Below are 26,040 nucleotides of genomic sequence, written 5' to 3' on the forward strand. Positions count from 1 at the left end.
CTTTCCCTGTGAAGAGTGGTTCCAACAACAGTAGATACACACTCACTAGAACCTGTGTAAGAACATGTACAACTTTGTATGCATTCCCTCTGTTTATTTGCTGCCTGATGTTATGCTCAGCATTGTCCTGGAGATCACAAGATTTCAGCCATCACCACCGTGTTGCTCTTCCAACAGAGCCCTTTTGCCTCTTCCCTTGAGGGATGGAGTCACACTTAAAAAAAGAAAGCTGGCTGGACCTTCATGGCATTTTTTCCTATTTCTAAATAATTCCTAAGCTAAGATATCCCATGCAAAATTTTAACCCAGGGCAGCTGTCTGCATTTACACCAAGAACCAATGAGTAAGTTTTTTGAGGTAGCCTTAATTGTAGTTGTGAGAATGACACCAGTGTAACATTTAAAGTGTGAACATAAAATATGGGAAATCAATCAGAGTATGGAACCACATTTGGAAAGTATTCAGCTGCTGAAATTTCTGATCACGTTAACAAATTAAAAAAAAAAAAATTAAAATTGCATGTGGAAATTTACTCCTCCAGCCAATGGAAAGAGATACTTTTCTATCTCATAATCTACAAAATTCCCTCACCTACTACCCAAATCACATTTAAAAGGAGCTTAATTTATCCCTGTTAAAAAAAAAAAAAAAAAAAAAAAAAAAAAAAAAAAAAAAAAAAAAAAAAAAAAGAGTTTTACAAGTCCTTATTCCTGCTCAGCAATCACACAGACATTAAATCTTATTGCAAAAAAAAAAGGGGGGCAGGAATGCCTCTTCTCAGCATTACAGCTGCAGCTGTTTGACAGAAGTAAGTGACTTCATAAACCATCCTGATTTGGCAGTAGAAGAGCAGAGTTTTATGCTGTCTGCTGCACAGTCACGGGGCTGTGAAAGCTCTGCAAAGCAATCTTCACAAATGTTTCACCTCGGTTTATGAATACCTTTGCTTCACCGTGTTAATGCCTCTTTTGCTTTGCTTTCCATTCACCTCCACTGGATCATCTACCAAGACCTTTTATTGCTTTAAAGTAATTGATCCCACTGGACCCACATTTTTTTCTTCTTCTTTTTCTTTCTTTTTTTTTTTTTTCATTTTCTCAACAGAAGATACTGCACTTACACCTCTCCATTGGTTAGTTGTCTTATGGTAAAATTCAGTAAAGATCTAGCAGACTTTCTTTACTTGCCACATAATCAGGCTGTATACTTTCTCATGAAAGAGTCCATACTTAAGCACTCTGTTTTCTCTGTCTCTCTCAAGTGTTCACTCCATAAAGAATTACTTGAAAACACATTTTCCTGAGCTGTAATGAAAATAGAGATATTTCTAATGGTTGTCTTCTCAGCCTCCACATTTCTGTATTCATTTCGAGAATCTATTATTTAAGAATGAATTCTTGCTTCTCCAGAGCAACTTCTGGAGACATTCCCAGTGCCTAATAACATGGTTTTGGTATGGGTTTGATATGAGAAGGCTATTCACTACTTTGCAGGAACACTATTTCCTCTGGGAAATCTTCACTGATGTAAAGTCAGCAGGAGCTCTCACTACAGTGAAATCTCCAGGATTCACCTTTCAAGATATCTGTTATTTTTATAGGAATGTTACAGCTCATAAGCTTTGCTCATTCCTTGTGCAAGCAGCCTGCTCCTTCACATTGCCAGGGGATTTTGCAGGATTTGTTGCAGAGCAGATCGGACTGGAATATAAGAATCTGAGGGAAAAACTGCCAATGAACAAATGAGTTTCTCAATGATGGTCTTCAAACACTGGTGAGCATCATGTAAGTCTTTCTTAAATTGTTGTCCCTCTCTTTGTAAAGCTGCATGACTACAGATGTTTCTAAACTCAATGCTATATTAAAAGAGCAGGCTAAAAGAAGTGAGGGAAAAATACTGCTCCACAAGCATTCTAGACATGATTTTCTAAGCAGAAATTTCCTAGTTATGAATGTTTTCTGATTTAGTGGGAAAGATCTTCAGGTTTGAGATAAATGTGTGTAACCATTAAATACCACTGCAAGCTGTCTTGGCAAGAAGCCCTAGATAGCAATTGCACCTGCTCAGTATTAAAGGGCACCTACTTACCCAGGCCTCAGTAATTTTTTTTTTTAACTTTTATTTCTGCCAGGCAGACCTTTTGCATCTGTCTTCAAGCAATTTAATTCTCTCTACCCTACCAGGCAGGGGTAGAACCTCAGGGAAATGTTTTCGCCAGAGGTCTCTGAAGAGCTCCCAATGGCTCCTGAGGGGACTTCAGCAACCCTTGCTGAAGCATTACTTCCATGCAGTGTGACTCATCTGTGGTGTGAATGGGATCACCAGTGGGGCAGGTGAACTCAACAGCTCTGCCCATTGCACACCATAACAAATTCTGAAGGCTTCCCAGTCCCCCAGAGGTGGCATGGCCTGCAGCATGGAGAGTGCTGCTCTAGTAGCTGCCTGTGATGGGGAAATTCTCTGCATGGGATAAATGCATTCCTCAATGCAGTCAAACTAGTGTTGTGTGTTGAAGCTCATGGAACCCCTTGTCTGTTGTATTCAGACATAAAGTCCAAGTGGAGCCAGTTTTTCCCCAAGGACGTGTGGTGCTGCAGGCTGTAGGACCTTGCCTACAGTAGGGGCAAGCCTTCTCCCTGCCACTGATCTGGGCCAGCATAGGTTTGTGAGTATTGTAAGGGGGTGCACATTTATGTAATGGCAAAAGGAAAACATCCCTTTTGTTTTTGTCCGCTCCCATCCCTCCCTAAAAGAGCTCTATTTGACCTAGACAATCCCAGCTTCATAAAGGGAAAAAGGATTTGCAGTTAAGGATTAAAATGCAGGTTAAGCTCAAAACCAGTTCTGAGTGACTGCCCCAGCCAGCAGATAGAAGGCATTTGTTAAGGAAACTCAGGAAATGGCCATCCAAAACCTTTCTTGGGCCCTTCAGTATTGTATGGTAACACTTGTAGGTCTGCTGTAGGCAAGGTGAACTCACAGCTGTGGTACGTCCCTGTGCTGAAAATCCAGGGAGCCCTGAGTCAGGAGCTTAGCTGAAAAGAAGCCTTTTTCACATATATTTCCAAAGTTTCCCTTTTCAGAAAGATTTTGATGTTTCCTTTGAAGGTCACCTTTCAAATCTGTTCTGTAAAGTTGCCTTAGATATAAAATCCTTACTCAAATATATTAAAAGGTCAAATAAATTGCACTAAGTAAACAAGCTGGCTTTGCTAGCTTTTGCAGGTGTCCAGCACATGGGAGTGTTAGGATACATGACAGAGAACAAAAACTTAACTTATTTATCTCCTTTCAGTAAAAGTGGGCAGTAACTAACTGAAGAAAAAGTTTCAGACTAAAAAATTCTTTCCATTTTAGCTTTAGGAAATAGGCCCCTTGTGAGCTGAACTGATAGAGAGCAACAGCTCCTGTGGTACTTTGCCATTTAAGAGAGGGTAAGAGGAATATTTGCAGTAATTTAATTTTAAGTGTTTTCAATTGCAGGACAGGAGCAGATCCTCCCTGCAGCTTTCATTTGTCAAGATCCATATGTTTAGGCAGATGAGTTAATAAAGAACCTCCCCCAGAATAAAAACAACATGGCCTTCTAGTTTCAAGGGTAATTTATGGCTTAAAATTTTCCACTGCTCTGGGTCTGTTTCATGCAGTTGTCACTCAGTGGTAGGCTGAAGTTTCAGGATGTTTCTGATGGCCCAGCTTTTATTTTTGTACCTTAACATAAAATTGATATTATCCACCAACTTGCTCTGTGTTTATGAAGAAACCACTTTTATAAAGATTTCCTTGGAGAAGATACAAATGGCTTTCTTCCATCTTTTGTTTTACTCAGAGATACCAACCTGACCCATCAAACAGATTCCTACAGCTGGCTGTTACAGACAGCTGCCTTTTTCTTCAGCACACTTAGATTTTAGACCCAGGCCTGCTGCCAACCCTCAACATTTTTTCTTAATCTCCATGTGTCCTGGTAGACAAAATTTCCACTGAAGGCAGAGTGGCAGTGGTGGTGCCCTGGTCCAGGTGCTGGATGTGCTCCATGATTGGCGGGCCAAAATCTGGGAGTCATGGCTGGAGTGCCAGAGCTCCTAATGTCCATTTCTGGTAATTCAGCACTACCACGCCCACTGACCTATTTTATATTTTTCCAGTAAAAATTCTCAGCATAGCTCAACTTCTAGAGAAATAAAATGGCCATTTTAGAAAGTGATTCCTTTGGCATTCCTTGGGTACATGAAAGTCTAAGCTGAAACTTTTTCCCAGAAGCTCTGCATGGGGTCAGTGGGGAGAGATGGGAATGCTTCATCTGACCCAGCCTAGATGGCTGCTGTAGGATTAAATGGATCTGGAGTGCCTCTTTCTCTCTGATGATCCTAAAGTGAAACATGGTTTGAGCAGCTCAGTCCTCAGAAAACATCATGGGACAGATAAGGCCTACTTCAAGTCTGTATTCATCTTTCACCATCTGTTTTCTAAAAAGGTTGCATTTGGAAGATATCTCTTAAGACATATACCACTGAGAATGGTGGAGTTTTTAATAATTTGTTGTAAAGTTACTGCTGCTGTGGAAAAAAGAAGACCCCCCTCCAAGCCCCTCATATAGTTAGTTCTGCAGTTTGTAGCTGCAAAGCCTTTTTCTAACAGAGCAGGTGCAGATTCATGCAGAGTGCAGCATTATTATATTAACAAAATGGAATCACCTAAGCGTATTTCCTCTGAGCTTCCAGAAAGATCTTGCAAGCCTTTCATCACTTGAAAAAGTTCAAATTGATCATTTGTCAGTATTAAAAAAAAAATAGCCACGCAAACGAGTATTGATGACTACAGCTTGCAAATAACTTTATGGAGGTTGAGGCAATTTTTTCCAGCATCACTCTTCATATTAATTACTTTAAAAAATGAACATTCAAAGCTATTGGGTCCAGGAACAACTTCATAATATCAGTGGCTGCAAAATGAAAAACGTGCATGTTGGCACATTTGTTCAATCTGTGGTGGCAACCAGGGACTCTGCTGCTGTTTTATGTGAATTTTAATGAAAGTAATTTATCTCGTTTCCACCAACCTGAAGCCATTATTTATGAATCAGCCGTCAGATCTCCCGCATAAGGAGGAACGAGTTAGTTTCGTACTGAGAATCAATCTGTGATTTGTGTCAGGAAATCAGCAACCAGAAAACAATATTATTAACTACCATTAGAAATGTCATCTAGCAACTGCCACCCTTTCCATATTTGTCACCCAAAATGGGCAAATCCCCAGGTGAAAAGCCCTGGGCTTATGCTATGTTGAGCAGCTGGCACAGCTGCCTGGCTGCACCAGCCCTCACTGATCTCCTGAGGACACCTTCAGGTCACCTGTGACCAAAGCCAGCAATGCCTGATGATGTGCTGCTGCTTGGCCTTCAGCGAACTTGCAGTTTCTGCTTTGTTCCCTTGGGATGTGTCTCTCTCAAGCAGGAAGATAAAGCCCGTGTCTGGCACCACTGTGGCAGACTTAGCAGAGGCAATGCCACCCTGCCTGCCTGCCAGCCTGCAAGGAGCCTGGCAGAGCTGCCTCTGCCATCACCTGAGTCTTGGTGATGTGACTCACTTCTCGGTACAAACTAAGTACTACTGGGCTGATTTCATAGCAACTGCACTGTTTCACCTGGATGGAAGCTCCAGGGCAAAGAGAATGTGTGGGTCTTGTAATACTGTTCCTTTTGTCTAGGAGTGCCCACCTTCTGCCCTGACCTTTCTTTGTGCTGGGCAGAGCAGCAGCACCATATCATAGGGACAGGACAAACTTGCACTGTCAGAAGTTTTTTTATTATCTCTCTCTGCCAATCTGGCACCTTTTAAGGACACTATTTTCTTTTCCCCCTTAAAGAAAACACCATGACTGTTTTGCAGTTGGGATGGCTATTTTAACTTGGTGTGATTTATATTCCATTGCCTTCTGGCTGCCGTTGAGATTGGCCCAGTCCTATATACTACACATCTCTGATTTAGAACTGCCCTCACAAGCCCTTGGTAACTTCAGCGCAAGAGACAGGATGTTATCAAAAAGCTGGAGTAATACATAGCTGCACCTGAGCACAGCCAGGGCAAGCCACACACTGCTATTTTGGGAAGCTTTTATACCTTGTATTTTTCCTTTTCAAAAGCACTCATATTGCTGCTTAAAATACAGAATCTATTTTTAAAAGAGGCTGTTCTGTTCACCTTGGCAGTGTGTAATTACAGGAGAGAGACAGCACGGACATTAATACAGGGTACCTTTGTGGAGGCAGAAGGCACGAGGAGTTCACTTGTGGGTGTGATGCCAGTAATCAGCTGGGTAGGCAGAGGGGTGAAGGGGTCACCTGGATCCCAGGATGGGGCAAAAGGGCCCCTTGCCCTTCCCCAGCTCCCATCTCCTCTTTGGCTAAGCCGTCTCTGCAGTCATGCTGCAAATCCAGTAATAACACACTTGCTGTCAATAGCAAAGGGTTTGCTCCAAATTCTTGTGAGGGTGTCACTTTTCATCAGAGATTAACACCTGCCTTTTAACTGCTGAGGACTAGCACTGTCTAATGTACACCACAGTGCAGCATGGAATGTTGTTCCCACTACCTACAGAGGATGAACTGTTTCAGTGTGCTCTTCCATTCCTTGATTCTGTATTTTCTTCAAGCCTATGTCTGTCTGTTTTAGGACTATTTTATAAATGGATTTTTTGAACCAGTTCAACTGATAAATCAACTAATTAGGGGAAAACAAGGAATAACCTCAAAACAAAGGGATAACAGGAAAATTAGGTTTCCCAAGAAGTAACTGAAAGGGGTGTACCTGTAGCAATAAATGAGCAGTATCAAATACTGACTACTAGCATGAGTTAGTGTCTCTGAACCATAAACCTGGATCTTTCCTTCAAAAACAATGAGTGGAGGAACATGTTATCAAGGGCTGCCATTTTGAAGGGAATTTGGACAATTCATCATCTCAGAGCTTACCTTTAAGGGCTTGTTCATTGGAATTTACAAACAGGCTTTAATATAAATGAATGCCTTGGAATCCAATTTACCTCAAATTCAAATCTGCAACAGTGAAATTACTTGCAATTAAAGGTGTTAGTTAGCCATGACACAGTGTTTGAGGAAACCTATTGCAGAATGTATGTACCCTCACTGAAGGAGGATTGGGATAGAAAGTCCAAGGGCTCAACAGTTCATGATAATGGGTTTTCAGTGAAAATAGCACCTACCTTAGCTTCAAGTAGAATATGAAAATCAGAACCCAAAGAAAGCTGTAGTCCTGGTGGTAGCTAAACACATGCTTTCATGCAAGTAGATATTAAAGCTGTTCTGGGAAAAAGAGGAAGAAAATAAAACCTTCATTGAGATGGCTGTATTTCATCAAGCTAGCAAAACCCAAATTACATTAGCCTTGTTTAATTTAAATTATGAGCAACAAAGAAGTTACTGGAAAACTAATATTGCAGAGCTCCAATCTGTCACTATTCTCTCATTTTTAAGAGCAATGTCTGACTATTTAATTTGATTTTTTAACACACTCTTTTTAGTTTCCAGTACCATCCCTTCCACCTGACCATGTATTTATTTCTAGTGGACTGTCTGGTGGATCTTCCTGGAGACTGAAAATATTTGGATCCAAATGTTTAAAGGTTGCTCCTGATTCTTGGTGACAGAGCTTATGAATGAGATGTCTCTTGATTTGAGATAGCTTGGATTTAATTTTTAACAAATTATGAACAATCACAAAGCTGGACACAGTACACATGAAAACAGCATCCTGCAATATGTCAAGTTCATCACCCAGATACTGAGAAACAAAAAGACCCAGCAAAACTTCATTCACAAGTATTTATCCACCAGATGAGATTTTAAAGTGGTTACATCTTTGCTGCTTCAGTATGCCCCAGTTTCCCACATTGCACTGGTTTCTACTGGGAAAGTTGGCATACAAGCAAAAGAGAAAATTCCAGTTTTAGCTCACCTGGCCCAGCAATTGGCATCTACTACTAATGGTGTTTCTGTGGCATGTACCTTCGGTACTAAAAATTGGACAAGAACTGCCATTTTGTTCTACATGGTATATCCAAGATACAATAAGGTAAAAACATTTTTGACAATACAAAATTAAACTGATTGGGGACAAGACATTGGAGAGATATTAGACTCAGAAAACTAATATGAATCACAAGCCCATACCTAGGCTTTTTCTTAGACTTCTTCTTGGGCTTATACACATAACAATTGTATTTATTGGAAAACTGAGGATTTTTCCAAGTATCTGTTCATTTGGCCTCTTAGGCTGGATATATAGTGTGTTAGTTTTGAACAACTGTGAGCTCTGTGGGTCAGTCATATTCCACTTGCAGGTTACATCTCTGCATCTTGTGTTGCTTTTTGGCTCCTTGAGGACTGAAGAATAGCTTCACAGTTTAAGACTTTATGTGCATTTCTAGAAATTTAGACATATGAAACTGGCTTCTGGCTCTAAATAATCTTTCCAGGCTACCGAGCATGTCAGTAAGCCTTCATTCTGCCAAAAAAGCTTTTTTTTCCCCCTGAACTCCTGTGATGCAACTGCACTTAACTGTCAAGTCGCTTTCTGTTTTATGGATTTTAGACTTAAATTACTTAACTGAAAATTACTGTAATTGAAACTCTTGCAGTTCACGTGGCAAGACCCAGCACATGCAATTATGGGTGCAGTCCACTGCCATTCTGTCAGAAACCCAAGATCAGTGTACTTCTTGTCTCTCTCTTACTTAGGCTTGGGTGAAGAGGAAGAGAATTCTGCTGTAGGAGAGGCAACAGGAGATGTTCTACATGCAGAAGACACAAAGTTGCTTCTACTAGTAGGGACGTCTTGCTGTGCAGAGCCATCTCTCGAAGTGTTTCACATCTCTCCAGCCTTGGCTGGGCCAGCCTGCCTGGCCTGGGCTCACCAGGGTTGAGAGGTAGGTCTCCACTCCTTCCACTTCCACTCCACTCCTTCCTTTGGGCTCATCCCCAGAGCTTTTCTCTCTCCTTCCAGCCCCTGAGCCCTCCCTCCCCTTCCTCTCCTGGTCTGTGCCAGACCTGCTGGTGCTGGAGGTTTGGGTGTGGGAAGGCTGTGGGGGCTGTGGGGAAGTTGGGGCACTGCAGCAGCCCAGAGGAGGAGGAGAGCCCCTGTCTGGTGCCTGATGGATGCAAGCAGAGCACCTGAACCAGTCATCAGCATTCCCACCTCTCTCCCTGCTCCAGACCTGGGTGAGGCTTTTTTAACCTAGTTTGGCCCTTTCTTTCCTTCTTCCCTCTTACCTCTGGCTCTGTGGTGGGTAGCCACCTGCCTCACCTGCCTCTCCAACACCCCACGGCAGGCTGAAAGCTGCGGGTCCCTGGGAGGAACAGGCAGGTAAGTCCAGTCCAGGGGTTGCCAAGCCCCTTGCACAAGGCAGTGCAAATCCCCCCGTGGCCCCTGCTGGGAGTGGGCTTGCCATGGCTGGCCCAGTCAAGGGGCTGAGGTGCATGTGGAGTCAGCTCTCCAAAGGCTGCATTATAAACCTCAGTGCCGAAGGATTTTACAGTGTGTTTCAATGTGTAATTGAAAATGAGAGCAAGGGCCGGGAGCAAAGTTCTTCATTCCACACCCCTCCTAGTTTTGGGGATGGATCTGGTTGATACTCCTGCATTGCATGCCAGGTGTGTCCCAGTGACACCCACATGGAGAGGCAGAGATCAGAGATACCTGGAAATGCCCAGGTGGGTCTGGCCATCAGGGTTTCCATCAGAAAGCCTGATGATAAGCCAGAACTTCTCAGACTACCCTCAGTTTTATTACTATTATTATATTCACAACGCCAAAATGCATCAAATGCATCCAAACCTGTCAAGCTGAGAGTACTACATTTGGAGCATGGAAAGAAAAAAGTCTCAAGTAGGAAAACAGTGGGTTGGAAACGGGAAGGTTGAATGAGTCCCACCTGAAATAACTAAAAAAAGAAGTATTTTTGGCTTTAGCAAGCCAGCCAGAAAGATCCTATATGTTTTTGTATATAGTTCCCAGAGGACTTAAAACTGTAAGATTTGATGCTAAACCTATTTCTGTGCTGTGAAACCAGGGACAGCTGTACAAATATTTGCTGTTTTTAATTAAACCTAACATTGCTACTTCCTTCTTTTAAGTTAGGTCAAAGGACTGGCAATTTTATGCTTTGATAGATGAAGAAAAACAGTTGTGGGTGTTGTGTTTTAGAAATATGGTATAAAATAAGAAGTCTGAGGGAAAAGGCCTCTGATGCTATAATAGCTCTACTCTTGTGCTTTCTTTTCAGAGATGTTTTCCTTGTCAAATATTTTGCCTTATCCATATAGCAACTGTTTCTGCTGTAATTCTGCTCATTATTTTTCCTTCAAAGACTTTTATTTAAACTTTCCTTACATTCCCTAGTTAAAGTTTAGGTAACATGCTCTCAGCATTGTGATTTTCATAAATGTAGCTAAATCTGCTTTGTTAGGGGGAAGCAAAGACAGGTGTGCCAGGTCCCAATCTCTTTAGAGCCCACCCCCCTCCCCCCTAGTATTAAGCTGTTGGTTTTTTGTCAAAAATTCCACATTATGAACATGCACTGTCTGTTGTAGAACAGCCCTTTTCATAATTTTTTTGTTTAAAAATCAAGAAAAAGATGCTTAGAAAGTCAGACTAATGCCTTTGAACACCCAAGCATATATTGTAAATATTTTTTAGATTGCTTTTAAGTCAAGGTATAGACAAAAGGCACTAAGGAAGAGTAAGATAAGTGGGGGTTTTGTGTTGATTCATATTTTGTGTTTTGTATTGCTTTAGATCTTCATTTACAAAAAATTTTGATATTTCAACTTTTTATTCTAGGGAAAAACCTCAGATTTTTGTGGGGGAGGAAAAAGTGCCATTTCTTCCCCTCTGCTATATACAATGAAAAGAAATGAGAGATTGTCCTTTCTGCCTAGTTTTTTGTTACTGCTTTAAAATCATATATCTGATTGTGCTAAGTGAAATCAGTTTATAGGATTTAAGAGTCTTCAGTATGTTCTCAGTAAAGCTTGTCATTATTATTATCAGTGTTACCATTATATTACTACTGCCAGCAGTTTTGTTGTTGCTGTTGATAATTCCAGCATTATTGTTGATGCTAGAAGAAAATAGTTGTTTTCCTAAAGATGTAAACCTTATCTATCAGTTGATAAACATCTTTCAGCAGATAGATATCTGTTCCTTCCTCTTGAGGACTATCAGGCTGGCCTGGCATGAGTGCAGGACCCATACCAGGCACTCAGACCAAAATAAAAATGTGCTAGATACTGAAGAATGAGTACAGGAGTAGGGAGAAAAACGTGCAGATTTGTTGTTTATCAGCTTGATTGCTTCCTAAGTGCTAGAAGTACGATCCTCCTAGGTGATCTGAAGTCTTGGGCAGGATTAACATTTTATAGTTCTTTAGTACAGAAACCTAAAAATCTTCAAACCATCTAACAAACCTGTATTAGGAATTTTCGTAAAGAAATACTGTACAAGGCCAATTGCAAAAACGAGAAGTGGAAGTGTATCTTTATTTCCAACATTTGCCTCCCTATCTGCTCTTTGTTTATCTGTGTACCATGTGGAGTCCTGCAGATATTGAATCATTGGTCAAGTAGAGAGTAAACCAAGAGGAGATGTATCATGACTTCGTGCTAAAGGAATCGTATGCTGTGACCTTATGTATCTTTATTACCACGAGCACCTCTCACCTCACAACTAAAACCTTGGCAGAATCTGTCAGTTAACTGTTTTTAGCAGGGTCCCAGTGTGTATCCATAAGCTCAGAGGTTCTCTTCCTGGCACTGCTGTTGTCCCATCTGCATTGCTGTGCATGCCTGAAGGGGCAGAAGTGGACATAGGAGCATTTGCTCCCCACTCCCAGACAGAAAGAAACAGCCAAGTTTGTCCCCCTCTGTACTTGTGCTATAACTTAAAGTATTTCTATATTCAATGAGTTTTTCTCAATGACTTAACCATCCTTTCAGAAAAATAAGATGAATAGCTGCCTATTTTAATCTGGCAGCACTTTGAGCAAATACAGCATTTTTTCTGTCTCATGCAGCTCAAGGCTGAAAACCGAAAGAGCAAGAAAACTCCTCTTCCCCCCCTTGCCCTTCCAAAATGAAAGTTAAGATTTTGTGGGATTCAGCACAATCCATGGGATTTATGTTGCACCTGTTGAATTCTCATAAGAAATATCAATTAAAACATTGCGACTCTGGAAGGAACATAGGAAATCTGCGGGGAGACTCAAACTCCGTGGCTTTCCTGCACCTGCAGGAGTGTGCCGTCCCTGCTCTGTGCCTCTTGGACAAGGAGGGGCGGCCGGGCTGGTGCCACGTGCCACTCCTTTTCCACTGGTGCCTGGGGAGGAGCCCATTTCCACCACCTGCACCCTGCTCACGGCTTCTTGTTTGGGTTGGCACACACTGAAGGTATCGTGGCTATGAGGCCTTGCAGACACAGCGCTGGGGCATTTAGTGGCATGGATTTGGGATGCTCTCCCTGCCCTTGAGTGTCTGGACTGTGAAGGGGGGAGGCTGAGATTTTGTAGCAATTAGCTCCAAAGCCCCATCCAGCCTGATACTAATTTTTAAAAAGCTGGAGCAGCTATGAGTTGGTAAGCCTTTGTCCCCACCTGGGGATAGTATTTAGTAGGAATGATTCACTTCTGCACTGTTGTTTGTTGCTGCTGCTGCTGCTCTTTGCACATTACAGTGCTGGTGGCATGGTCCTGGGGACACAGGACTTTAAGGAGCACTTGTGCTCAGGAGAGACCACGCTTCCAGGAAATGCACTACATGTCTTCCCAGAATTCTGCAGTTCTAATTTGAACTCTATTAGGTTGTCCTAATTCTTTCCCTTCCCTTCCCTTCCCTTCCCTTCCCTTCCCTTCCCTTCCCTTCCCTTCCCTTCCCTTCCCTTCCCTTCCCTTCCCTTCCCTTCCCTTCCCTTCCCTTCCCTTCCCTTCCCTTCCCTTCCCTTCCCTTCCCTTCCCTTCCCTTCCCTTCCCTTCCCTCTGCTGCTCAGCATGGATGTGCTGGAGATTGCTTTGCTGCTGTGCAACTGCCCTTGGAGATAAGCCTGTAGGTATTCATTCAGAGAAGTACCTGCCCAGTGGATATTAATGGAGCTTAGGAATAAGCCAGGTGCTGAACAATCACAGATGCTCTAGAGAATTTCAGAGACCTAGTAAAATGCTTATGGAAAAACAAGCAGAGGCTTTCAGGAACATGGTTTTGAGCACAGACATAATTTCTGCCATTTACTTGTCCATTGTTTGGCTGGATGCTGACAGCTGTGATGGTTTAGATCATAGTAACTCAAGCCTGCATTCTGACTCCCAAGAGTAACAGGGGATACCCTCAGTGTTTTCCCTGAATGAGGCTCATCCCTAGCATTTTGATTGCACTCATCTTGCAGGTGTCCCCAAAACAGGCAACTCATCTCCCTGAATTGTGGCAATGGGGGACCACACTTGTGGTCTCCCCCAGGGAAAAAGAAAAACAATGTCCTCATTGTAATGTTTGTTGATGAATGAGAAGAGGCAAGTGAGCTGTAAAGTGTTTCCACAGTCTTTCCACCTTTCTCAACTAGAGACATTTTCTTGTACCTGTGATAGTTTATTCTGTTTAGTAACCCACAGTAGATCCCCTACAAGTGCTTGTCCATTGTCCCTTTAAACCTATGGAGACACATGTCTTTTGGCAACAGTCATGCCCACTGGTTACTTGAGGAATCACTTCTTTATGTTTGTTTTTAACCTGGCTCCCTTATGGCACATCTGTCTTACACTGAAAGGGACAAATCAATTCTTAATCCTTCTCCTTGGCAGACAGCATTTTGCAGATCTCTTTTTCCTAATGTTCCTTTCCAGCTTCTTCCTGTTCTCCTGCTACAGGCTAGTGTCCCCACAGAAGGCCAGCTGGGGTTGTCCCTTCTTCTGAAAGCTTAGCACTGGTGTGGTTCAGACAGCCCACGTGGCTGGCTCTGCTGGCTCAGCATTCTGCAGCCAAGGGTCAGGCACAGCAGCTGGGTGCTGCAGCCCCTTCCACCACTCTGGCTCTTCCTGTGGGGAGCACTTGACCAGACTTAGGTGTGTGTTTCTAGGATACAAACACAAAAATATTTTCAGTCTCATATGTGTCATTCTGGAGAGACATTTTGCCCTCAGAACCGACCTTTTTATGGAACACCAACTAAATACACATTGCACCTAAGTAGAGATACTCTGTTAGAAATAAATGTGCTTATATGCATTTGGAAGTGTAAAGGTGATATTTATAAAGTGACCAGAACACCCACTATGTGCTGCATAAGCCAGTGAAAATAACAGCTGCTGAGTTTTATCAGCTTTAGAGCACCACAGGAGCAGTGCACAGAGTGGTTCATCTGTGATATGTCAGTGCTGAGCACAGCTGACTAATGCACTGCTGTAGCTAAAGACAGTGTATTCATATAGAGACTGTAAGTACATGATAAAATGAGTAGCAGTTTTATGGCTTTTCAGATGCTTTCTCCTAATATCCACATCTGTACTGTATTTGTGAGGTAAAAGTAATGAATATTCCTGCAAGTGAAAATAACTTTATTCTTTAGAGTATACCTAGGGGTGTTGTCTTTCCTCCAGCCCAGTGGTAAACATGTTGATGTTGGAGTAAAGAAAGGGTTGTTATTTGTCCTGGATGAGTGAAGTACAGCCTTATCATTCTGCATTAACTGTTTCATTTGCTGTACACACTTTTTTAATGACTAACTGATGGTTCATAACTCACAGAAACTTTTTTTTTTTTAAATTCTGAAACCATTAAGAGCTACACATAAAACCTAGGGTGTGAAATCTGACAGGAATTGAAGAAAATGCAATTACCACAGTTTCCACCATAGAAGGTTAGGATTTTTTAAAATTTTCTGTGTCTCTGAAAGAGATATAATTTTCCTTAAGTGCAACATCAGGTAAACCAATGGAAACTGCAATTCAATGGACACTGAAAGTCAGTATAGAGGGGCATTGATGCAGAAAGACACAGCTTTACTCTCTCCCAATCTGGCCTCACATTCTTGCTTGTGCATCACCTCCTCCATCGTAGTTGTGCAGAGATCTGGAGTGAGAAGCTGATCTAGGTTTAAACCTACCCAGTAAAACCACTTCAGATTGATTTCCTCCCCAGAAAAGCTAATTTTGCAGATATGGAGGCTGCTGTGCTAGCATAGGGAGGAATGCTGTGAGGCATGAACAAGTGATGGAATATCAGAGATTTCTTTCCTTAGCAATACTTTTGCCAATTTACAGTGTTCATCAGACCATCACCACAACTAACCTAAGAATAGAAATACTAATATTAGCCAGTAATAAGTGGGACTAGGTATTTATTTATTAAAACCCACAAATAAATATAGTCCTGTGTATTTAGAAGAGGGGCCATGAGAATGGTTTACATTTTTCTGGAAGTCTAAATGCAAGTTATTTGGCATGGAAGGGAGTTGCTACAGGCTCAGCCTCACCTATGCTAGCCATAGTTCACTTTGCAGATGTGCTGAAGGATGTTCCACGTTAGGAGCAAGTGACTATAATTGGACCTTCTGGGAAACTTTATGGGTCACCTAAATTCAGCAAAGAGTCCAGAGGGAGGAAACTGAGCTTAAAAGACCTGAGAGACTTGAGCTTGTGCTGAACACAGGATATCAGGTGGTGGAGGAGGAGCTGAGTCTGACCAGAGGGGCCTGGAAAGGAGCCTGGCTTGGTAAGGACAGACTTGTAAGGCTCCTAGTGAGGATGTGAGCTGGCTAAAAAGATGGGAAGGAGTTCTCTGAAAAGTTTTGAATTTGCATTAATGAGGCTGGCTTTCAAAGGGGAAATGTTCTTAGGAAAACAGGAAGAGAAAGAGGTTGAGGCAGAGCCAAAAATTAGGCTGGGTGAACAGCAGAAATCATAAATCTGTGCACAGTTTCTACCTGCTCTCAAAAAATCCCAGTCATGAAAGAAAACCAAATTTTCATGCTTGAGATCTGCACAGCAACACATGAACAGTTTCTATGGGTGAATGCTCAGCTGAGCAGCTGAACGAGAGGCTGGCTGTTGGTTAAGAGTTACTGATTGCAAACAAAGAGCTGTTTATGTTCACAGGAGAAGAATGGCATACAAATATCCTACTGTTCAAGAAACAAGGTCGGGTCAGGTGAATAAAATGGATAAGACATTGTTTGTATAACAAAAGGGGCTGAGTAAGGACTTCAGAGGGGGGTGTGGATGAAGTTACATAAACAGAACCATTAATAAATGTGCTGTCAGTACTGTACACTTGCCACTTATGCATGTGGGCTGGGCAGGGGGCCAAGTGAGTACGCATTCATCAGTAGATTCCTACTTTTAGCTGGATAAAACTTTAGTGTACCACTCTAAATGGAGCCCTGTATATTTTTCCTTTAGTCAATGGAAAAAGAGGCAATCTCACATGGGGACATATTCCATTGTCAAGCCGTCACAGAACTCCCTAGAAGGGATGTTTATAGGTGGGTGGCTCAGAGTAGGTGCCTCTTTTCTGTATGGCTGAGTTAGGTAAATGAATCCCAACCACAGAAAGTACTTTTCTTCAGAGTCATTGTGGAGTTTTCAAAACTTATGCTTGACAAGCTGAATGTAGCTTGCAGTCACTAATATTGATCTGTAAGCACATTTCCATCCCCCCAAAATTATTTATTTCTGCATCTACCCATCTTCTATATTTATGATGGCAGCTCCCAGTAGATTTGACTAAAGAGGTATTGTTTTGCTATTGATGCTCCCATGATACATGAGTTCATCCGAGTCTCCTGTTTGAAAAAAGCATGCGAGGGGCCAATTCATTGAGCACAATTTATTCCAGATCTTTGCAGAAATATATGATGCTCTTGAGCCTGTACAGATGTGTAGCCAATAGGGAGCTGTTTGGCTACACAAGTTTTTTATATATTTTTCAACCAAATCAGAAATCCAAATGCAAAAGTCAGCACTCAGATGTCTACATGGATTTGTGACTCTCCTGCCTGAGTTGTAAGGTTATAAACCGAGGGATTAAATTCATATGTACATTTTTTCTTTATCTGACAGACCTAGGATGAATAATATTGTTCATTTACAGAATTAGAGAACATTTAAATGGGAAAGGTTTCTTTAAGCCACTGAGGTAAAACCATGGATCTTTTAAAAGGCATTTTAAGTTGGTTTGGATAACAATGTCACCATTTCTCACAGGAAGACATCACTTCTGCTAATTCTGATGATTTCTCATGTGTATTTTTCAGAGCCTTGTCCACTCCAGCTTAAAAATACCCAGAAATGGGCCATATTCTGGCAATCCTTAGGCATGTACTAACATAAACCAAAGTTTTTTAATAAAACAGTAATACAGTTCATTTTATTCAGTCCTTTCAGAAAGCCATACATGAAAGTAGAAAAGTGATGCCATTGGCAATGAGCACACAAACACTCAGGTTGCTTCAACCCACAGAAATGGGTTCAAGGATTATTATAGCTCAGGTTGTATGCATCAAGTTCCTGAATCCTGCTACACCCATCCTTCTGACCTTAGTGCTGCCCTCATCATCAACCCACCAAGAGCTCGTCAGGTGCCAGCCAAGTACATGAGAGTGGGGTCACACTTGCTGCCAAGCCCTCATGCCAGAAAGGGGCGGTCTGGACTCTCCACAGGCAGTCCAGGAACAAGAAGGTGGATGCAAGCCTGAACTTCTGTCCCTGCGGAACACGGATCAGTGGGTAACTGATGAATGTGATACCCTGGTGAATGAATTCCTCCCCCTACCTGCAATCACAGTTTCAGCTGAGGTTAATGGTGAATTGCTGCGTCCCTTCACCTCTGCTCCTGCTGCTGGAGAACTTTTCTGAGCTGGAAGGGCAGCACAGGACACTTGGTGGGTAGTATAAACTCTCTTCTATCATACCTGTGTACAAGCAGCACAGCTTAAATCCAGCAGTCATGTGCAACATTTGGCTCAGTGTGGCTTATAGGCAAACTGTCCTTACCTGGTGCTAAGGAAAGGAGGACCAGGAATGAATTCCATTACTGTATCCTTTATTTACCTACACTTCTTACTGGTTTATCTTCTCCTTGGTTTTATTTTGGACCCCAAATAGCTCTGTCCAAGATAGTGCCCAATCATGGTTTTAGTCACGCCTGTGCCAGCTTTGCTTCACTCCATTTATGCCACTTCATAATGCTATTCCAGCAGACTTTTCTTTGTCAAACTCCCTCATATGCTTTTGTGTCACAGTCCAGGGCATAAAACCTGACCTCAGAGTCTTGCTTTAAAAACATCACTTGCAGGCTTGGCCTGTACTTTTTCGGAAAGGTTCAGCTGGAAATGTTACACAGGATAATGCTGACACCTGAGGGCAAGATGTGCTGCATAAGACCTGCAGGAAATCCTGAGCCAAGGTGGCATGGATGCAGTTTGCTTGTTCTGTGCAGTGTAGACTAAAGCCAGTTGGTGCCGGCTAAATGGACACTCTTAATCCAGTTGGACCTTTTTCCAAGGTCTAGATTAACAGAAAGCAGAGATCCAGAGATTATATCTGTTCCAACTTTCAGATAATGCCCTGACTCCCCTTTAGCTTAGGGTGCTTTTCAAATGAACCCCAGTTTTTCTTGGAGTAGTGGTTGATGTCACTGCCAGGAACATATCACAGACCCTACAGCTGGGGCCATGCTGGTACCTACACATGGGGTATGGAGGTCAACAGCCCATGCTGGTAAGGCTTCGGAAAAGACATTCCCTAAGACCCTGGGCCTCACCACCATTGTTTAATCAGAAAAGAAGGAAGACTATACCTTTTACGAAAGGCTGGAAGAATCCATGATGAAGTGGCAAGGCAAAAATAGGGTCAGTCTGGAAGAAAAATCTTACATGTGTAGTTAGCTTTTCAGTATAGGAAGAAGTGATGACAGCCTGTTTGCTTCCATCCAAATCCCTCTATCATCTAGTCTTGGAGAGGACCAGGGTCTCTACATGGGGCACACTATATTTTTAATCCAATTATATTATGGCTCAGTCCCCTTCCTACAGCTCAAGCTAAAGCACTAATACAATTCAGCAGCAACTGAGTTTAACAGCCATAGCCATAAACTTGATGGTTTGCATAATTTAGTTGGGAGTTTCCTTAGAGATTTGCTGAAAATACTGCACTTGGGGTTTTGTTTTTGTTTTTCTTCCAAAGGTAAAAATGGAGACTATTACAAATGCTATAAATACAAACCTAATTTCCCTAGAAAGAGGGGCCTGTGCAGAGCATGTTCGTATTTTGCAAACATGGTCATGAATTGCTATTAAGTTCAGTGTGGCTTTGCATCTTAGGTAAGAGCCTGCAGTTTGCAGGATTGGGCTTACATCCATGGAACGGCATGCCAGCCCTTCCACATATACAGCATTATCTGTTTTCACATTGTATTTTTCAATCAGAAGTGTGACAATCAAATATGCAATTTCTATAGACAAATTGAAGAATGTGAATAGAATAGGGAAAAAAACAAAAACAAAAACAAAAACAAAAACAAAAACAAAAAACAAAAAACAAAAACAAAACCAAAACAAAACAAAAACAAAAAAAAAACCACCAAAAAACAAAAACAAAAACAAAACAAACAAACAAACAAACAAAAAAACCTCACCAGAAACAGAACACAACTATCAAATTGATGGCAGAAGTCAGGGATGGGTTTACAAGGAAAGGTGAAAATGATATGGCTGTCCTGTTAACCTTATCACCAGCCAGAGGAACAGCATGACATGGAAGCACTTGAGTAGCTTCACTGCAGGCCCTCTCCCAGATCAGAGCTATATCTGTCCCTGAAAATACCTCACAATATAGCCCTTTTAATAGGAAAAAAACCACCTCAATTACTGACAACTTCTTGGTGTTTGCTGTAGGTGATTTCCTTGTTGATGTAATTATAAATTAACATTCCTCTACTATTATATGAAAACTAACCCAGATTTAATTTTAATTTTGCTGCTCTGTTAATTAAATGTAATATGGTTTGGACAGGTAAGCATTTAAAAATCATAATTCAATTAAATTGCCACTACTAAGTTATGTCTCTGACCAAAGAGCACTGAGTTCCTTAGAGTGGAAATTTAGACAAAACACAATGTCTCATTTTAATTCTAGGATTCTATTAAGGCAATGTGCCTAAAAGGGATCAGATACTATTAGATGTGTTAACAGGATTGTAAAACACATATGCATGTTCTGGTCCTGTCTCTGTATAAGGCAAGATACTGTCATTTTCTCAAATTGGAGGAAGTGGTTAATTTTCTTGTGTAGATCTTCATTCATGCATGTTTGAAATTGTAATGTGCTACTGGACATTTTACAATTAATCTTCTGTATCTTCACTCACCTGAATGCCCCATGGTCATATTGAAAGTTAATTGGAAGATGTAAAAAGTCCAGGGGTATAATTTTCTATTTTCCATTACAGGCCAACAAAGAAGGGTAAAAAAAAGAAAAAGAAGGAAACTTTTGGTTTTGGACGACTTCATTTGAATCATTTCTAATTTTACTTACCTATAGATTCATACCATGTGGTGAGTTATTTAGAGATTATATTATGGATGGTTATAGTTACTCAATGTAAGAACATTTGTAAAAAAGACATGCACTGGATACAATACATACTCTATCTCTTCTCAAGTAGAAAAAACTTGCAGAAATCTTCTCCCCCACCCCTCCCAAAGATCTGGGACTCTCTCCAGGTATCTGTCTGCTTTTGCTCTGAATTTTCCACCCAGAGCTTGTGAAATAAATTACTTCCGTAGGTCATACTCATGGCAGAGCTAGAACCAGTTAAACGGAGCTTCCAAACCAAACCTAGGAGTCTGCTCAACAGGTGAGTGGGGAACCAGACAGAATGGCCAGATGGATGTCAGATTTCTGTGACTTCATCTTTGGCTTCCACAAGAACATGCACTGGTGAATGAGTTTCAGCTTTGGGCCTGGAAAAAGGGCACCAAGGAAGAAATGGTCTGGGTCAGCTGCAGCCTCTAAGGAGAGTGGGGTGCTGTAAAGGATCCAAAGATATCCCCACAGGGCTGACAGATGAGACACAAGGCTGTGGCAGACCATCACCTGTCTAGGGCATCACCTGCTGGGAAGCAGGAGAGGTACAGCAACACATCTCAGTCACTGTTGTATGGTAATATTTAAGCAACAGTGTGCACTCTTTAATGTTTTCTTACAGTGCCTTGCAATTTGATATTTCAAGTGATTTTAAATAACTTTTAACTAGCTAAATAAATGACCTCAAGTGAAACATTTAATTAGATTTTTCCAAACAAAACTTTTTTTTTTTTTTTTTTTTTTTTTTTTTTTTTTTTTTTTTTTTTTTTTTTTTTCTTCAACAAAAGCAGTGCTTTTTCAGTGTAGGTTTTTGCAGACAATACTGTTTCTTGTCTGGAAGGTCAGCCCAAGCAAAAAAATTCCAATAAACGATATGTTGAAAAAGTGGTGGGTTTTTTTCAACCTCTGAGACCCTGAAAGGTACAGTCAGGGCTGCTGTGGCTTTTCACAGCATTTCATACTGGCTCATTTGCCTCACTGTTTATGTAGAAAGGGGGCTGCTAAGAAGTCTTTTCTGGACCTTCCCATCTCAGATGTCTGGGACACTTTTTACTCATTCATTTTGAAATCAGAGTGAAAGGATCTTTTCTCTTCTCTTTTCTCTTTCTTTTCATCATGCCAAAAGCTGTCTTGAATTATGCAGCTTTTTAAAAACTCCTTGAAATGTGTTTATATAAGAACAAACCGTAAAAATTGAAGTGAAAAGACCAAATCCTGTGCTGCACTTACTCTCCATTGATGAGGTACTCAGGGAAAGCCTGAATGGCAGCATGTGAATAAGGGCAGAAGAGAGATTAAATTATACTCTGGGGGAGTTGAGGCACCATGGGCAGGCAGTGCAGATTCCAAACATACTCCTTAGGGATTCCATACGTAAAGGTGGGCGGTTCATTCGTGACACTGACACAAAATAAAGATTGATTTCCTTACCCACTTTGCATGGCAAACTCATGAGGTAGCTGACAGCTGTTTCTGTGGCAACCATACTTGGGAAATTTGTACATTGCCAAAGAAAACACAGCTTGTCTTCTCTGTATAACTGTTTTCCTCATGGCTGGTGCACTGGTACTGCCCAGTATGGCATGTGTGCTGGGCCATGGCTGGGGAAGGGACTGGTGTGAAAATGGGTCCCCAAGCTCTGTGGCCCCCCATATAGGAAAGATGTGGACTGGTGGGAGTGGGTGAGAGGAGGGCCACGAAGATGATCAGAGAGCTGAAGCATGTCTCTTACAAATACAGGTTGAGAAAGGTGGGAATGTTCAGCCTGGAGAAATCTCCGGGGTGCCCTTGTGCCAGCCTTTTAATACCTAAAAGGGGGCTCAGGAGACCTGGAAGAGGACTTTTTAAAGAGCACGAATTGCTAGGACAAGGGAGAATGGCCTTAAGTTGAAACAGAGTAGGTTTAGATTAGATATTACAAAGAAACTCTTTACTGTGAGGGTGGTGTGGCCATGCCACAGGTTGCCCAGAGAAACTGTGGATCCCTCATCCCTGGAAATGTTCAAGGCCAGGCTTGATGGGGCTTTGAGCAACCTGATCTAGTGGATGGAGTCCTTGCCTATGGCATGGGAGCTGGAACTAGACGATCATCTCCAACCAAACCATGCTACGACTCTATGATTCTTTATCCTCCTGGGAGGGAATCTTGCAGGCTTACAGATGTCCTCCACAATTATGTCTTGAAGGCCACCAGAGTCCTTTTCTTTAACACTCTCTGGCACTGTTATTGCCAACCAAGTTATAATCATATTTTAATTTTTTTTAAAAAAATTAAGGTGAAATTACTAAAATTGACTTATTACAAACACTGCTTTCTGACCAGTATTTTGCCAGTGAATGGATACAGAGTTTTTAGGTGTTGAAAACATGTAGACCCCAGCGACTTAGGATCTCTCCAGAGAACACAGGTAGTCTAACTGTTCAAAAATTAAAACTTATAGTTTAAATTGCCAGGAGCAGATCCACAATTTATGGAAGCAGGTGTGCTTGCATAGGCATCTGTGGGAATTCATGCCAGAAGAGGAACTGGCTCTAGAATTTGATCTGTTTTAAAAAGATCCTTAACAAAACAGATCTCAGTTTATGCTTCTGGGCATGAAAAAACATACACACTTAATTTTTAACATGTATTTAATTCATTATCATATCAGAAGTAAGCAAGTAACATATTTGGGGGGGTGGGTTTTTAGTCACATTCCTTATGTTTGTTCCAAAGAAACTGGGGGGTCATCTTTGTAGGAGACTTCTACTGGAAAGCATAAATATGCCACAGCAGAAGTCATGAAGCTAAAATAGCCCATCCTCTGATTCTCTGAAATGACAGCTCAGTCATACCCTTTACAGTACTCCCAGAGTGTTCACATATTTTGAAGCAAGACACAGCTCTGCCTCTTGCTCAAATTTACTGCCCAAAAGTAAATCACAGTGGCCAAATCCCTATCTTCCCACTCCACATGGCAGCTGTCCTATTTAGGATTCCAAAGAACCAGCTGACTCTAAAAGCCTCCCTTGTAGCAACCGTGAGGAGTGCCTGGAAGACCCAGCATTCCCCAGCCACACCTGACTGCTCTTAATCACTCCCACCCCAAAGCCACACTGTGGGAACTATAAGGGACCTCAGCCTTCTGCTGGGGAAGAGACTGGAGCAGGAAAGGGTTTAATGACTTTCTTGCCCTCCCATGATCTGTTCACCCCCACCATGTCACCACAATACCTTACCAGCACAGGACTGACCCTCTCTGGAACCTCCCCCCTCCTGTGCAGGGCTGCTCTGTTCAGTGATAAGAAGTTTCCCCACTCTTTACTGTCCTATAAACAGAGGATAATGCTTGGCTTTATGGATGTGACTTCGCCTGATTTTTGAGATACTGACACAATGCATATTTGCAAAGACTGTTCCTTCCTCTGGCCATCTGAGTGTTTGAGAGAATATTTATGTTTGGATATGTGAGATCAAAGACTTAGGCAAACAAAGGCTTCAACAGAAAAATAACAAATAGAAGACACTTGTAAGAGCTGAACACAGTTGAAAGCACAATGAATATGAGAATAAATACAGGTTCCTGTGCAGCTGTATGCTTGAAGGAAGAGATCAGCCATAGACACAACAGTCGGGCACAAAGGCAGAGGGCTACAAAGTGTTTACAAAATCATGTTTGCCAGGGAGTGCCTGAAGTAGGATCTGAATGGGGTACTGGGAAAATCTGTGTATAGATGATCTCAGCCAGCACCAGAAAAGGCAATGACTATTCCTCCTGAGGTCTGGAAGGACCTAGAACAAGCCCCAGAGATTTTCCCAACCTGTCAGAGCACAGAGTTAGCAGCTGTGTTTTGCCAGCATACTGGCCAGCACAGTCTTTCCCCTCTGGTACCAGGGGACTGTTACTTTTCAACCTGTTTCTGGCTGACAGGCAAGAGATATCAAAGGACCTCTTTTCTGCAAGACAAAAAGGCACATGGAGTTACTGAGAGATGATGTCAGTGGATCTGCAGCTAATATTTGCATGCTGTCTTTTCCCCATGGTAGCTTACCTCCATCCCAGCAGAGTCTAGCTGCAAGGCAAAGCTGCAATATTACAAAATCACTTAGGGGAGAAATCTCCCCCAGACCCCTACACAGGTTACAGTGGCCCTCAGCCACCTCTCAACATAGACTCTATTGTTTCATTCTTTCTGAAAAAAATAGCCTAGCAGCTTTATTCTTATATTTTGTTTCTTTTGAAACCTTCCAATTTGTTTGCCCAGAAAGAAAAAAAAAAAAAAAAAGAAAATACAAAAAACCACCCCAAACAAACAAACACCAAAAACCAGTAAAGAAAACTTCTTTCCTTTAGATCTAAATAAATATTTTGGAACTACATGCACCCTAAACCTGTTCTCTGAGATCTCTGCTGGCATAAGTACTGGTAAGTTCTAGATGATGGTATAATTTGGAAATAAATTAGAAAGACATGCAGATAAATGCCTAACTTCATGCACTTTTAAGCTCATTAAGATCAGAGATGGACAATACTACCAGAACTCATGTTGCAAACAGCAGTAACTGTGTCCACAGAGCAGAATAATGGAAATAAAGGGATGAGGCACACACACATGCTGAGAAATCATTGCTGAAACTAATGCCAAACACAGCAAATTAGGCATCTTGAAGTAAGACACACAGAAAAATTAAAATTAGCAGAAAACAGAGGAACTGACATATTTCAGGAATTGTATATTTTTCCCATGCAAGATCCCATGCAGGTCACATACCTAGGAGCTATGTGTTTTACGGGAATCTGTCAGTTTAGTGCCTTGATGCTGATGGTTCTTATCTACACACTGCCTGAAAGTCTGGTGGTTCTGGTTTGCAGTTCATAAAAGCAGTTATTCTGAGAGCAACATTTTATTTGTGACCCATTGTGTGACCTACTGTGTTTCCAATTTTCATTGTTTTCCCACTGAAAACCCCTAAAAATACATTATGACATTTTTTTGAGGATAAAACTGTAATGGCTCATCTTTTTTATGCATGTTCACTATCTTTTCTTATTGTTTCTCTCAGGGATCTTCTGTTAAATGAAAAATAACATATTACAATTGAATAGATACAATTAAATGCTTATTACTAAATACTCAAATTTTTAAAATTACAATACATTCATGTGTTAGACAGCATAGAAACCCTGTAAAATATGTGTGAGAAGTGAGGCTGGTTTAGTGCATACACTTGGCCTCCTCAGTATTTCATTTAGAACAATAGGGACATGGGATATGTACCTCCACAATAAAGAGAATTGACGAACATACTGTTCTTCAAAACAGGGTTCAAAACTCTTCTTCCAGAAACCTCCTACTTAGCCACTCCAGGTGGGATCTGGATCCTAAAGGTGTCTATATGCAGATATTTATCCAGGA

The sequence above is a fragment of the Zosterops lateralis genome, assembly GCF_965231275.1.
Source record: "Zosterops lateralis genome assembly, chromosome: 2".
Lineage (NCBI taxonomy): Eukaryota > Metazoa > Chordata > Aves > Passeriformes > Zosteropidae > Zosterops > Zosterops lateralis.